Below are 14,767 nucleotides of genomic sequence, written 5' to 3'. Positions count from 1 at the left end.
TTCTCATTGGATGATGTTTTTATTGACAAATTCTCTTAGAAAATTTTCTTGCATTTGTGACGCCATTGAAAATAAAATAAAATAATAATTATGTAGCTGTAGTGTTTAAAATTGGAACAAAATAAGAAATTAAATATAGAAAATGAGCAATCAACATAAATCTTCTTGGCTTAATTTTCCCGTGATATCAGATTAAGCAATAAGAAACATAGTTATTTTTTTTAAAGACAAGAAGATCAAAAAGAAAAAAATTTCTATTCATTAAATAGTGCAAATATTAGAAAAACATTCAAAAAATAAATTCCTCTATTTATTTTTCTTATAATGTTCTATCGGCATATACACACCCTTAAATTTTTTATGACTCGTTACATGTAATCTCCATAACATAAGTAAAATATGTGCTAGCTAGGGTATACTTTGTTATGTTTCAATCATGTTTCTCATGACCTCCACAAACCTGAGGTTACATTGTCCTCATCAAAGACTCAGGTCCAACACATAATCAAAACTAGGAGTGTGCAAAAAAAAAAAAAACTTAAATTCACTCCGTTGGGTGGAGAAGGGATAGAAGGAAAGAACCCTAAGTTCTGGTCAAGTTTGGGACTTGAGGTCCAACACATAATCAAAGTTAGGAGTGGGCAAAAAAAAAAAAAACTTAAATTCACTCCGTTGGGAGGAGAAGGGATGGAGGGAAAGAAATCTAAGTTGGAGGTAGGCTTGGGTTTTCCCAAATTTGACCTAAACTTGATGGAAATACCTTATTGATATTTTTTTAAAATTAAAATAACATATATATAAAACTTATCTATTTTTTTATTTTTTATTATTTATATTTTTACATTGTATAATAATTTTATGCATTGTATTCTTTAATTATTTTTATATTTAAAAATTATTTTAATTGGAGAATTACTAGGTTGACTTGGGAATGAGACAATGGATAATGTTTGATTTCTAAACCGTTCGGTTTCCGAGTTGGGGTTTGGGTTCTCAAAACCCAACCCATGCTTTCCCATCTGAATTATCCCGCTTTTTCTTTGACCGGACCAGCTCAAACGGCGTTTACTAGATCGCTGGTTTAGACGAATCGAGCCAAGCAGGGTAAGAAGTTTGTGTGTTTTTTTTTCTCCCTCATTATTTGGGTTTTTATCGACCTCGCGACTCTGCAACTCTGTTGCTGTCTTCTCGTCGATGGCGGTTAGGGCGACAGTATCTCGTTTCCCGACCGATCCCGATGCACAGGAAGCCTTCGGCCTCCTTGGGGAGTCACCAGTTCCCCATTTTCTCCAGTTGACGAGCTTGGTAACCCCCCTGTTTTTGGGTCCAACGGTAACCTTGTTCCTCGCTGCGATAATTGTTGGGCTTATTTCAATTCCTACTGCGAGCTTGAACAATGGGCTTGGACTTGTTCTCTCTGTGGCACTCTTAATGGGTTAATGTCGGAAACAATCGCTCGTTACTCTTGACCGGAATTATGTGCAGAGATGTGCTCTTCCTTCATAGATCTCGAGCTACCTAGTAGAGTTCCGTTTTATTATAATTGAACCTGAGTTTTACTAGATCATTTAGCTGTGAGAATTTAAGTCTAATATCGTTTGATCTTACCAGATGACGGCGAGGAAGTTGTGAAGGCTCGGCCGGTTTATGTTGCAGCAGTGGATCTTGCATGTAAGATCCGATAGTCTTTGTGATCATACCCTTCATTTCATATGCGACCTTTGCTACATTTTATCTTTATCGATGTTACTACTGCATTTTGCTTTTTTTCGAAAGTGTTTATTAGTACCTTATATAGAGTTTGTATTTCCTAGATCGAGGTGTAAGTGTTGTAGGGGTGTCTTCTTTTGTTATTGTTAAATGTTTAACCATGGTTTACTGATAAGATGGCTCATGTATTGAGGTGATTATGTTGCTATGTTTGTATGTGTTTTCCTTGTCGAATCTGTATTGACTTGTACAATGGTACTAGTTATGCACTCGATGTATCCGAGTATTCAAATATTTTTATTGTATCATGTAAAATTTTTTTATGGTAAACAACGTGGGCAGGATTACATATTTATCCAGCCAAGATAAATGACGAATTCTTGATTCCCACTTTGGAGTGTTGTGTCCAGACGGAGTAATGGTAACTTATGCAATTGATGAAACTAGTTCAGTCAAGCTGCTTTATGTCCAATCATTTCCTGTATTACGTTACCTGTTAGGAGCCAAATGTTGCCTGAAGATTTATTGGGAGAAAAGATAATTGGCATTCTTGTTTTTTCTTTTTTGGTGTCATCAAGCATTAACAAATGGCTACTTCATTAAAGATACTGTTCATGTTTCAGGAACATTGTATAGTTCAATCAATTGAATGCTCATCCACTAAATAGTTATGAGGAGTTTTTGGAGTTGATCAAAAGTGCGCTACTGGCTGCTTTAGAAGGTGGGCAATTGTTTATCTCAGTATTGGCCTTCATAAGGTGATCAATATTTTAGACGATCACCCTCAGCTTTTCACACATTTGTGGTTGCATTGGTAATTATTATTCTTGTTTATGATAATGTTTTAATACCAATTACCTTTTACATTTGCAGCACTTGGGCCAGGTTCTCTGTTTGGGCTTGTTACATTCAGTCATAAGATAGGCTTATACGATGTGCAAGGACCCATACCAGTTGTCAAAAATGTCTTTATTCCCCCCAGATACAGATGCTTCATTTCCCTTTGAGCTTGAAGATGCCATGCCATTGTTTTCTTTCTTGGCTCCTGTATGTTTATGATGGACAATGTCAACATACCCTTGACTTCAAATTGTTAAAAAAAAAGAATCTCTACCAACACTACAATTAATTGGAAAATGGATTTTAATGAAGATTTGGTTCATTCTCCAACAGGTAGATACTTGCAAAGACCGAATAGCTGCAGCCTTGGAAACACTGAAACCTACAACTTCATGGGAAAGAACTATAGCTGTTGGACAAGGACATGATGGTATATTATTAGGTGGCAGAGGTTTTGAAGCTGCAATGGAGGCTCTAATTAGCTACCTCAGATCAGAATACGGAAATACATTTGCACTGGGTATGGTAAAGTCCAATTCTTACTTCCCTGTGCTTCTTTTACACTATCATGGACCAAAATAAATTAACTTATGTTTCTTTTATAGTCATCTTTGTTCTAACTATTTAGTGATGTTTGTTGAAAATCAAGTAAATGCATATTACCTGTAAATGGATTTACAAAATGACATTTTGTTTCTTAGGAAGTGGTCTTGAATTGCAAAGCCTCCATCCTTGGATGAGAAAAGGCTTCTGATTCCCATTGAGGATGGAGCAGTGCTATGAGGAAATTTCGGTTAATCTTTCAACTTATTGACATCTGGTGGCACCAGATTTAGATCATCAAACATTCTTGCAGTTACTACCACCAAAGTGTGTCATCCATGTTTGATGTCTTCCTCTTTTCTATGCACAAGATATATCTGGTTCTGTTTTCCTTATGGGTAGACTTATTCTTTCAACTAAAATCTATCATTAATTTTTTTTTAATAAAATCTTTTTCATTATTGAAAAAATGGCCTGTACCCCTTATTTCTGGATGCTCTCTCTTTAAAAAAGTTGAGTGTTTTCATTGTTCTTTTCCCATTGATGTTCATTAGTCATATGCATGCAACTTATTGTGAGGGATAAATCTGGAGAGTCATTCCTTGTTTTTCTATTCGTATTTTTGAAGATTTCTGCTTTGAATCTAGGATTGTCTTTATCCCTCACTATGAAAAGTATATGTTAATTCTATTAATTATGTCTTGTGAAACCATAATGGCTGGAAATGAGCTAAATGTTGCCAATTGAAAGAATTGGTTTTTCAATGGTTGATTATCGGTTTCCTGGAAAAGCATTGGTCACAATTTTTTTGGATACTTCCTCTTACGAGGTAATAACATGTTCTTTTCCTTGGGTGGAGTGTTTCCTCTCAAGGGCGACAATAGGGGCCTGGAAGAATATCTTGTCTCAATTTACCTTTTTGAATTTTGTTTTCTTAAAATTGATTGTACTAATTGCATTAGTATTTGTAAACATTCGTTTATTGGTTATGTGGCTCCAAAATCGACTGCATTAGTGACTATCAGCATTTGTTTATTAGATATTTATGTGGGTCAAAAATTGATTGCAGCTAGGGTTTTTACATTTTTGTCTGGTCCTCCTGATTATGGAGCCAGTCAATTAGATACAAGGCGTTATGGTGAGCAATATGCCAGTAAAGGAAAGGATGCAGACTGTGCACTGCTTCCTGAGCAGACACCCTTCTACAAAGAACTGGTAAATTGCCTTATGCCTCTATATACACCCAAGTGCTGAAATGGTTGAGTTTTGTAGAATCTACAGATCTTTGGAAAAATAATCCATGATGACTTTGCACAGGCAGCTGTTGCTGTTCAATCGGGGGTTTGTGTGGACATATTTGCTGTTACCAATGAATATACAGACTTAGCTTCATTAAAATTCCTTAGCATCGAGAGTGGCGGCTCACTGTTTCTGTACTCTAATACTGATGACTCTACACTTCCTCAGGACATGTAAGTTGATTTGCTTATATCCATCATTTTGAGAAATCATACTTTTTTTTTTTTTGTGAGTGAACGTGGAATCACTTTTTCTGAATGATTGAAGAATGACATTTTTTTTTAAATGATGTAGAATGACATTAACTGTTCATCTGCATTGAAGAGTAAAATTCACTCTTAATTACTCAGAAAATATTTTTTGAATAGGGATCATTTTTTTTTAAATCGATTTTGGTGAGACGACTTGGCCTGCTCATTCATTCATGGGGTGCCATACTGTGAAAAGATCATGCTTGTAATGTTAGAGCTTAGGTGTTGCATGGGTTCAGTTATGCAGTGGAAAGTTGAATTTACTTTTACCTGTGTCGGCCAAGTTGCATCCTTGGGATAACCCACACTAGTCAGCCTCCCTTGCATACAAATAGTTGGCACACAATAAAACTTTTCTCATATACACAAATCTGTCTACATACAAGATATCCGAGCACTCCTTTGAGTCTCTATGTCAATGTCTGATTGATTGGCACTCATCCAGCCCCCCTATATATAGTTGGGGAAATTGCTGGCCACATGCCTCTTCGAATGGTCATGTGCTTCTTGGCGCATGCCTCCTCATGTACAACCGCCCCAGCTAACACCCCATGGCCCACGTGACTAGAAACCATTTAGGAACCATTATAAGCTGAATTTTGATGGTAGCGCCTTTGGGAACCCGGGTTTGGATGGTTTTGGCGGGGTGATTTTTGATCCGGGCGGCACTGCCATACTCTCTTACTGTGGCCCTCTCGGAATTGCTGACTCAACCATTGCTGAGCTCTCAGGTCTCCTTCACGGCTTGTGTATTTTTAAGGATCGCTTTAGTGGCCTCCTTATCATGGAGGGAGAGTCCAAGGTTGTCATCGGATGGTGCTCCACCTCATCCTTCCCCTCGTGGCGTCACTGGCAGATTTTTCTTGATATTTTGGATATTGTATCCACCATTTCTTGTACTTCGTCTCATATACTTATCAGCCATTTCGGTTGCTGATTTGTGTGCCTAGGTCCCCCCTTCAATCTCTTATTGTTAGGGAAGGTCTCCCTTGATGTATCTTCCCTTTCTTTGAAATAAGTTTATCATCATTAAAAAAAAAAAGTTGGCTGCCACTAATCTGACTTGCCTCCATGCCTTGGTGTTCAGGCACTAGTCTGTATGTGCCCAGCCTATACGTGCAGTGCCTAGGGTGGCATCGAGTCGAATCGAGCCGAGTTTGAATCTGCATATGTTCAAGCTGGGCTTGATTTAAATACTTCGAACTCAAGCTAGAGCCGAGCCTAGCCTTAAGCTTAAAATTGGAATTGAGCTTGAGCTGGGTTCAAGCTCCAACCTACATTTAAAACTTTGCATAAAATACAAGTCAAATAAACTGTGCATAAAATTATGCATAAATTTTACTTAAAATTGGGCATGACCTTTGTACATAAACTCTGCATAAAATTGTGTATAAACTCTGCATAAAATTGTTTATAAACACTGCATAATATTATGCCAATGTGACTTATATAAAAACATGACCTATATACAAAATGTGACTTTTATATACATTTCCCACTCTCTTGAGCCTAGCCAAACTCGAACCTATATATGTTCGAGCTTTGCTTGATTTGAATACTTTGAACTTGAGTTTGAGCTCAAGCTTAGCTTTGAGACTAAAATTGGAATCGAGCTCAGGCCCAAGAATTTTAACCAAATTTGAGCTCAAGCTCGAGTCGGGTTTGAACTTTAACCTACATTTAAAACTTTCCATAAAATACATATTTAATATTAAGTTCAAAGAATCCTAAAAGTATGGAAAACAAATAGAGATAATCTTGCATATCAGAGTTATTAAGAAATGAAATATGACTAGATCTATAACTCATAAAGGATCTCAAAATAATTTGAATTGCATAAATTCTGTACTACATTGCATGGAGAGAATAAGGATGAAGGAGATCAAATGGGAGAAATGAGCTTACCTGTAGCTGACATATATTCCGTGACTTTCGTCTGCAACGCCCAGGTCAGCAATGTCTAAATGCGGTTGTGCGATGAAGAGATTGAAAGCGCTGATAATGGAACATGGCGGAAATAGGTTAAGGACTGAAATACGAAACTTCCCTAAAAATCTGAGCATGCATATTACTTGTGGTTGGTAATATGCATGCTCTATTTTCTTTTCTTTTCCATTTTCCTTGTGCATCCAAACAAGAGAAACCACATTTCTCTTTTTTTCTCTCTTATTTTTCATGGGCATCCAAACAAGAGAATCGATCTTTTAGTCCCATTCCTCTTCTTGGGTAAATCTTCCTCAACGTCTGTCATTTCTGAATAACTGGTGCGCCCAACACTGTCAATAATACCATACGGTTTGACTTTGTGCACAGCCCCTTTAGGGAAAACCCTCGCGGAAGGGAGCCAATCCTAGTTATGAAAAAGTTGAGTCTCATCCCGTTCCGACCACAGATCGTAGCCTCCAGAAAACTGAGACCTGTTAGCCAAAGCCTTCAACTGCTCGTCGGCTTTGATGGAAAAGAGAGTTGGGGCTCGCTCAACAACCTCCCACGGTCACTCAAGCTCAGAAACTGCAGCTCTAAGTTCTGCCCTCTGCCTCATTTTGTAAATCTGGCACTCACGGCAAAGACGGGCCTTTAGGAGCTGTTTGGCTTTTTTGGCCTGCATCCGCTTCCACTGCCATTTCGAGACTCTGCCGAGGTAGGTACAAGGCCCCCCACCTAGTTCGTCATGAGGTCAGATGAGCCTAAACTCACTTAGGCTAGCGGAACTCCAACTCCCGTGATGGCCTACCTTCAATTCGTCAAAGGTAGTACAACCTCTCACCCCTTAGATCAACGTTGCAAACTCCTTCCTCTCAAATGAAGCATGAGCAATGAAAAGATAGAAAGACAATGGAATAGGAAGAGAAAGTAACCTTGTATTAATACTAGAGAAGATTACAAGGAGTGACCGTCCAAGGTGGATGGCCAGCACTCTACAAAAACTCTCCCTCTCGTCTATGCTGAATGAATGTACAACGGTTGAATGCCTTGGTATTTATAGGCTTCAACCCCTCCCTTCTCTCATGCTTCTGTCCAATGAGAGTAGAGATCCTCCCTTATTAAATCTCCTTGATTTGATCCTCCATTCAAATCCCTTGATTTGCTCCTTTTTCTTAAAATTCGTCCTCCCCCTATCCAATTTCCAAGAAAGGACACCTCTTGCAACCCAAAGGAGCATTTCTCCTCCTTGACATACAACTGATTATTTCTCAACGTTTCGAACACCTTTTGAGGTGTTTCTTGTGCTCGTCCATACTCTTGTTGTACACCACAATGTCATCCAAATAAACAACGACAAACCTGTCCAAGTATTCGGAAAATACCTCGCTCATGAGAGTGCAAAATGTTGCAAGTGCATTGGTTAGGCCAAAGGGCATAACCATGAATTCGTAAGCCCCATATCTGGTTAAACAAGTAGTCTTCCCCTCGTCTCCTTCAGCAATCCGGACTTGGTAATAACCACTTCGAAAATCCAATTTGGAGAAAACTTGCGCCTCTTTCAATTGATCAAAGAGATCTGCAATAAGAGGAATAGGGTACTTATTCTTTATAGTTACCTTGTTGAGCGCCCTACAATCGATGCACAATCTCATTCTTCCATCCTTCTTAGTCTGAAACAGTATAGGGGCCCCATAAGTTGCTTTGCTTGGCCTTATGAACCCAACGTCCAGCAACTCACTGAGCTGTCTTCGCAATTCGTCCAGCTCTTTGGGCGCCATTCGGTATGGTGGTTGTGTTGGCTTTCTTGCTCCGGGCTCAAGCTCTATGCGATGGTCCATCCCTCTCCTATGTGGTAACCTCGTTGGAAGTTGTCCAGGCATGACATCTCTATATTCATGCAGTATAGCTTGTAGCTCTTTAGGGGTAGGCATGACCTCTACCTGCTCTATAGCACAAATAAAAGCAATGTAAGTAGAGCGGCCCTGTTTAAGACCTTTCTTAAGCAGGAGGGCTGATAGCATTAAGTCCTTTTTTGTTACATCTTTGTTGTCAAGTTCAGAAATAGTACAAGGACTTTGCTTGTCCATAATCCCCACTACCCCAACATGCGGCATTACAAATGCCTTACAAACCGTGAAAAACTCCATTCCCAAAATCACATTGAAAACATTCATGACAACAATAGTAAAATTCAGAAATCCAACCCACTTGCCTATCTCCACCGGGACGTTCTTGGCAATGCCTTGGACTTCACAAGCAGCAGAATTTACAGCTTTAATTTGGCTCCCATCTTTCTCTCCTCGTATATTTAGGCGCCTAGCCTCTTCCTCCGAAAGGAAGTTGTGGGTGGCGCCAGTGTCCACCACTGCTCGAACAATACGTCCAGCAAGTGTTAGAGAGATAAAAAGAAGTTCTCTTAAGGGTCTTACCGTAAGTGGAGCAACCTTCTCCTCCATTGAACGGACAACAACATGGAGAAGTGTTAAGGAGCCCAACCTAGGCTCAATTCCTCCATTGTTCACCTTAGTTTGAGCAGCATTGAGGAACCTCTTTCTAAGACAATCCCTCGCATATGAAACAATGGACCTTCTTTTTCTGTTTGTCCCCTTGTTTCTTCTCTTCCAGCCTAGCCTTGGCGTCCTTTGCCCATGACTTCTTCACCCCTTTCTCTTTCTTCTTAAAATTCGTTTTACCATTGTTATTTTCCTTAGGCACTTTGTTAGCCGAATAATTCTTTCTCTCATATTCGGTTAACTTTTCAGCAGTAGATAAAGCTGAAGCTAATGTCTTTACTTCCCGTCTTCTCAATTCTTGCTCAGCCCACAGGAAGTAAAGACATTAGCTTCAACTTTATCTACTGCTGAAAAGTTAACCGAATATGAGAGAAAGAATTATTCGGCTAACAAAGTGCCTAAGGAAAATAACAATGGTAAAATGAATTTTAAGAAGAAAAAGAAAGGGGAGAAGAAGTCATTGGCAAAGGACGCCAAGGCTAGGCCGGAAGAGAAGAAACGAGGGGACAAAAAGAAAAAGAAGGTCCATTGTTTCATATGTGAGGGATTGTCTTAGAAAGAGGTATACAATAATAAATTGGAAATTATGGGCAAAAAAATTTAAAACTGTGAGGCAGAAATAACTCTTCTCAAAGATAGATTAGATACAATAGGAAAAGATTCTTATGATGGTATCACTGTAGGATTAGAAGAACCAGAAACTTCCTACGTATGTAACCAAGATAAATCTTTTTCCAGTATCCTTGTTAGAGCAAAGATTATTTTCCCTAACAAAAAATCCCTCGTGTTAGATGCTTTAGTAGATTCCGGCTGTACCAAATGTATTATCCATAGAAGATTAGTTCCTCCTCAGTTCCTTAAGAAAACCAATAAACAAGTGTTTAGCCAACAGGTAGATGGTACCTATAACCCATATACAACCTATTTTGATGAAGGCAAAATCCAGTTCTTTACCAACTGTTCAACTTTTTCTGGATCTTATCCTTTACCTTTAACATGGGTTAGAGATCTCAAACTCAAAGTAGACTTAATTTTAGGTCCTAATTTTATTCATCATAACAATGGTTCTCTTTACTCCTTGTTTGCAATCTCCTTTTTACAACTATCTTTAGAATTAATGTTCTGTCTTTTAGGGCAAGTGTTGGCTAAGTGTTCTGTCTGACAGAACATTAAAAGACAGAAGCATTTTAGGAACTACCTTCTGGAAGTTTTTACAACTATCTTTTCCTTCTCTTACGATTGCTTTCATGCATATACTTTTCATAATATTAGGCATCGTTCTTGTTACCTTAATACTTACTGCTTTTATTGTGTGTTGAGTATTTTCGTTTTTGTTCATATTTAATACTTTATTTTAAGACGTTATTACAAAAACGTATATAAGGCTGGAAACTACTGGGTGAGGGCTAAGCCCTGACAAACGCCTCTCTCTCATTTGAGCCAAGCGTTACTCTTGGTTGTCACAACGCCGCTGTACCTTTTTATGTATATTTGGTTAATTAATAAGATAATAAAACAGTTTTTGAGACTTGTTTTGCGAATATTACCTATATATTACATATACTTAGGATTAATATACAATACCTTAAGAGATTATTATGCAATATCATATGAACTTATAACTACATATTGTTCTTGGTAATAATAACATAAGAATTATTTGGATATTTTATATTTCTCCCAGAACAAGTAGATAATCTTTTAGCCTATGATATATTCTTACTCCTTAATATTTTGGCCTGAATCATAGATAGAACCTTAGATACATGATTTTTATCTTTATAGCTTTAACAATAGTCTTCTGTAATTTTGTTATCTTTAGTTTTGTCTATTTTACCTTATCATTATATCCATAATGAAGATTTGTAGAGACTCTAGGCGAATATTTATACCTAGAAGACAAGTAATTAGAAAAACCCCAAATAGTTCACCTCTAAATACTCTAGATTAAAGCAGATTAAAGTAGTACCCCTCCGAATTGGTATCTAGAGGGAGGGAGGGAGGGAGGAGGGGAGGGTGGGAGGGTAAGGGTTTTGACAGAACATTAAAAGACAGAAGCGTTTTAGGAACTACCTTCTGGCTAAGTGTTCTGACAGAACATTAAAAGACAGAACTATTTTAGGAACTACCTTCTGGAAGTTTTTACAACTGTCTTTTCCTTCTCTTACAATTGCTTTCATGCTTATACTTTTCATAATATTAGGCATCGTTCTTGTTACCTTAATACTTACTGCTTTTATTGTGTGTTAAGTATTTTCGTTTTTGTTCATTTTTACTTCTTTATTTTAAGACGTTATTACAGAAAGGTATATAAGGCTGGAAACTACTGGGTGAGGGCTAAGCCCTGACAAACGCCTCTGCCTCAATTGAGCCAAGCCTTACTCTCGGTTGTCACAACGCTGTTGTACCTTTTTATGTATATTTGGTTAATTAATAAGATAATAAAACAGTTTTTGAGATTTGTTTTACGAATATTACCTATATATTACTTATACTTAGGATTAATATATAATACCTTAAAAGATTATTGTGCAATTTCATAGGAACTTATACTTACATATTGTTCTTGGTAATAATAGCATTAGAATTATTTGGATATTTTATATTTCTCCCTGAACAAGTAGATAATCTTTTAGGCTCTGATATATTCTTATTCCTTGATATTTTTGCCTGAATCATAGATAAAACCTTAGATACATGATTTTTTTGTTTATAGCTTTAACAATAGTCTTCTGTAATTTAGTTATCTTTAGTTTTGTCTGTTTTACCTTACCTTTATATTCATACAGAAGATTTGTAGAGACTTCTAGGCCAATATTTATACCTAGAAGACAAGTAATTAGAAGAACCCCAAATAATTCACCTCTAAATACTCCAGATTAAAGCAGATTAAAGTAGTACCCCTCGGGAGGGAGGGAGGGAGGGAGCCTAAGTGTTCTGTTTGACAGAACATTAAAAGACAGAAGCGTTTTAGGAACTACCTTCTGGAAGTTTTTACAACTATCTTTTCCTTCTCTTACAATTGCTTTCATGCTTATACTTTTCATAATATTAGGCATCGTTCTTGTTACCTTAATACTTACTGCTTTTATTGTGTATTGAGTATTTTTTCGTTTTTGTTAGTATTTTCTACTTTATTTTAAGACGTTATTACAGAAAGGTACATAAGGCTAGAAACTACTGGGTGAGGGCTAAGCCCTGACAAACGCCTCTGCCTCAGTTGAGCCAAGCGTTGCTCTTGGTTGTCACAACGCTGCTGTACCTTTTTATGTATATTTGGTTAATTAATAAGATAATAAAATAGTTTTTGAGATTTCTTTTGCGAATATTACCTATATATTACTTATACTGAGGAATATTATATAATACCTTAAGAGATTATTGTGCAATATCAAAGGAACATATTGCTACATTTTGTTCTTGGTAATAATAGCATTAGAATTATTTGGATATTTTATATTTCTCCCAGAACAATTAGATAATCTTTTAGACTCTGATATATTCTTATTGCTTAATATTTTAGCCTGAATCATAGATAGAACCTTAGATACATGATTTTTATCTTTATAGCTTTAACAATAGTCTTTTGTAATTTAGTTATCTTTAGTTTTGTCTGTTTTACCTTATCTTTATATTCATACAAAAGATTTGTAGACACTCCTAGGGAAATATTTATACCTAGAAGACAAGTAATTAGAAGAACCCCAAATAATTCACCTCTAAATACTCTAGATTAAAGCAGATTAAAGTAGTACCCCTCCGAATTGGTAGCTAGAGGGAGGGAGGGGGGAGGCTAAGTGTTCTGACAGAACATTAAAGACAGCAGCGTTTTAGGAACTACCTTCTGGCTAAGTGTTCTGAGAGAACATTAAAAGACAGAAGCGTTTTAGGAACTACCTTCTAAAAATTTTTACAACTATCTTTTCCTTCTTTTACGATTGCTTTCATGCTTATACTTTTCATAATATTAGGCATCGTTCTTGTTACCTTAATACTTACTGCTTTTATTCTGTGTTGAGTATTTTCGTTTTTGTTCATACTTACTACTTTATTTTAAGACGTTATTACAGAGAGGTATATAAGGTTGGAAACTACTGGGTGAGGGCTAAGCCCTGACAAACGCCTCTATCTCAGTTGAGCCAAGCATTGCTCTCGGTTGTCACAACGCCGTTGTACCTTTTTATGTATATTTGGTTAATTAATAAGATAATAAAATAGTTTTTGTGATTTGTTTTGCGAATATTACCTATATATTACTTATACTTAGGATTATTATATAATACCTTAAGAGATTATTGTGAAATATATCCTGAACTTATAGGTACGTATTGTTCTTGGTAATAATAGCATTAGAATTATTTGGATATTTTATATTTCTCCCAGAACAAGTAGATAATCTTTTAGCCTCTGATATATACATATTCCTTAATATTTTAGCCTGAATCATAGATAGAACCTTAGATACATGATGTTTATCTTTATAGCCTGTAACAATAGTCTTGTGTAATTTAGTTATCTTTAGTTTTGTCAGTTTTACCTTATCTTTATATTCATACAGAAGATTTGTAGAGACTCCTAGGCCAATATTTATACCTAGAAGATAAGTAATTAGAAGAACCCCAAATAATTCACCTCTAAATACTCCAGATTAAAGCAGATTAAAGTAGTACCCCTCCGAATTGGTATATAGAGGGTGGGAGGGGGGGAGGGAGGCTAAGTATTCTGACAGAACATTGAAGATAGAAGCGTTTTAAGAACTACCTTATGGCTAAGTGTTCTGGCAGAACATTAAAAGATAGAAGCGTTTTAAGAACTTCCTTCTGGAAGTTATTTCAACTATCTTTTCCTTCTCTTACGATTGCTTTCATGCTTCTACTTTTCATAATATTAGGCATCGTTCTTGTTACCTTAATACTTACTGCTTTTATTGTGCGTTGAATATTTTCGTTTTTGTTCATATTTACTACTTTTTTTTAAGATGTTATTACTGAAAGGTATATAAGGCTGGAAACTACTGGGTGAGGGCAAAGCCCTGTTAAACGCCTCTGCCTCAGTTGAGCCAAGCGTTGCTCTCGGTTTTCACAACGCCGCTGTACCTTTTTATGTATATTTTGTTAATTAATAAGATAATAAAACAGTTTTTGAGATTTGTTTTCCGAATATTACCTATATATTACTTATACTTAGGATTATTATATAATACCTTATGAGATTATTGGGCAATATCATAGGAACTTATAGCTACATATTATTCTTGGTAATAATAGCATTAGAAATATTCGGATATTTTATATTTCACCTAGAACAAGTAGATAATCTTTTAGCCTCTGATATATTCTTATTCCTTAATATTTTAGCCAGAATCATAGAAAGATCCCTAGATACATGATTTTTATCTTTATAGCTTTAACAATAGTCTTCTGTAATTTAGTTATATTTAGTTTTGTCTTTTTTACATTATCTTTATATTCATACAGAAGATTTGTAGAGACTCCTAGGCAAATATTTATACCTAGAGGACAAGTAATTAGAAGAAGCCCAAATAATTCACCTCTAAATACTTCAGATTAAAGCAAATTAAAGTAGTAGCCCTCCGAATTGGTACCTAGAGGGAGGGAGGGGCGAGGAAGGAGGCTAAGTGTTCTGATAGAACATTAAAAGACAGAAACGTTTTAGGAACTACCT

At 36.5% G+C, this 14,767-nt stretch overlaps 1 pseudogene; it reads left to right on the top strand.

Annotated features, from left to right (window-relative positions):
• Positions 1–1,194: 1,194 nt before the first annotated feature.
• LOC137938409 (protein transport protein SEC23 D-like) overlaps positions 1,195–14,767 on the top strand; it is a 79,823-nt pseudogene continuing 66,250 nt past the window's right edge.

Source organism: Aristolochia californica, unplaced genomic scaffold (assembly GCF_029961685.1).
Source record: "Aristolochia californica isolate CCGP_79_NKW_82.1479 unplaced genomic scaffold, dmAriCali1.0.hap1 SCAF_8, whole genome shotgun sequence".
NCBI classification, from domain to species: Eukaryota; Viridiplantae; Streptophyta; class Magnoliopsida; order Piperales; family Aristolochiaceae; genus Aristolochia; species Aristolochia californica.
Note: the sequence above shows the minus strand (reverse complement) of the source record. Positions and strands in the feature narration are given on the sequence as shown.